At 36.3% G+C, this 1,240-nt stretch overlaps 1 pseudogene; it reads right to left on the reverse strand.

Annotated features, from left to right (window-relative positions):
• Positions 1-306: 306 nt before the first annotated feature.
• Positions 307-781, reverse strand: LOC102863494 (annotated as a pseudogene).
• Between the last annotated feature and the right edge of the window lie 459 nt (positions 782-1,240).

A 1,240-nucleotide genomic window follows, 5' to 3' on the forward strand; every position in this document is an offset into this window, starting at 1 on the left:
AGTGTGTCTGTCATTTGGCTCATAGATTTGACTAATGTTATGTCTTCTTGATCTACCGTGCCTTTAATCATTACATAGAACCCTTACATATCTTTTTTTTTAAATTATTTATTCTGCTTCCAATAATAACTGATTTCCAGCCACATTTATTTTTTTAAGGTAAGAAACAGGAAATTAACTGAAAAAATAGCTATGGCCTTGGACTATGGAACATTACACTATAACACATCGATTGATTTAAAAGATGTAGAGCATCACTGTAAAGGTGTTCATCTTGTTGGCTTTTAACAAGGAATGGATGCAGCATTAATGAGCATTCTCCAAAAAGGCTTTGCAGTACCTAACACACTTCTGGTACACAGTCTCAAAGTTGGAGTCATTCCCATAATAGGGATCTTCTATAATACGTTGTTTCTGTGGATCATAGCTTCCAAGTAGTTCAATTTTAGCTTTGCAGTTTTTAACTTGATTACCTTTCCTATTCAAATCTCAGATTGCTTTCATCCATACATAGTACATAATCAAATGTGGCAAAGTCTTCTTTGCTAACCTGTCTGGCTTTATGAGATGTTTTAATATCATGATTTCCTAGGCAGCTTACAGCTCTTCGATCTGGTGACCGGCCCACGTTCCAGTCAGAAACAGCACCACTGTCAATGATCCACTTATCTGAAAGGTTTTGATCAGTGACAAGTTTTCTGAAAACTGCTTCTGTAATGGGTGATCGACAAATGTTACCTAGACATACAAACAGCACGGACTTCTGCGCCTGTTCTGCCATCTTCGCGCACTTACAGATTAAAAGTGAATTAGTCACCAGCCGGAACAGAACATGCTCAATCGGCGTCCGGCTGCCGCGCGCGCCCACATATCTTTTATGATGGTTTTCATCCTGAATTCTGTTTTATTACCACTCCTGCTTTTTTGTGGATGTCATTTGCTTGATATATTTTTTCCAGCTTTTGATTTTGAGCCCATCTTTCTCATAATTTATTTTTTTTTTAAAATTTCTACTAGTTTATTTCTTAGATCTGTATCTGGTAGAGAACATATTGATGGACTTTCTTTTTTTATTCATTCTACTACTCTTTTTATCTTCATTGGTCCCTTTAGTCTATTCACATTAAGTGCTATTATTGACAGGTCACGTTTTATCTTTGCCATTTTGCAGTGCTTCTTTTCCTGTCATTTCTGGTTACTATGGTTTATCAACTTTCTTTTGGTATCTCTATTTGAAGGA

Source organism: Elephantulus edwardii, unplaced genomic scaffold, assembly GCF_000299155.1.
Source record: "Elephantulus edwardii isolate Elephantulus edwardi_28Jun2011 unplaced genomic scaffold, EleEdw1.0 scaffold00408, whole genome shotgun sequence".
NCBI classification, from domain to species: domain Eukaryota; kingdom Metazoa; phylum Chordata; class Mammalia; order Macroscelidea; family Macroscelididae; genus Elephantulus; species Elephantulus edwardii.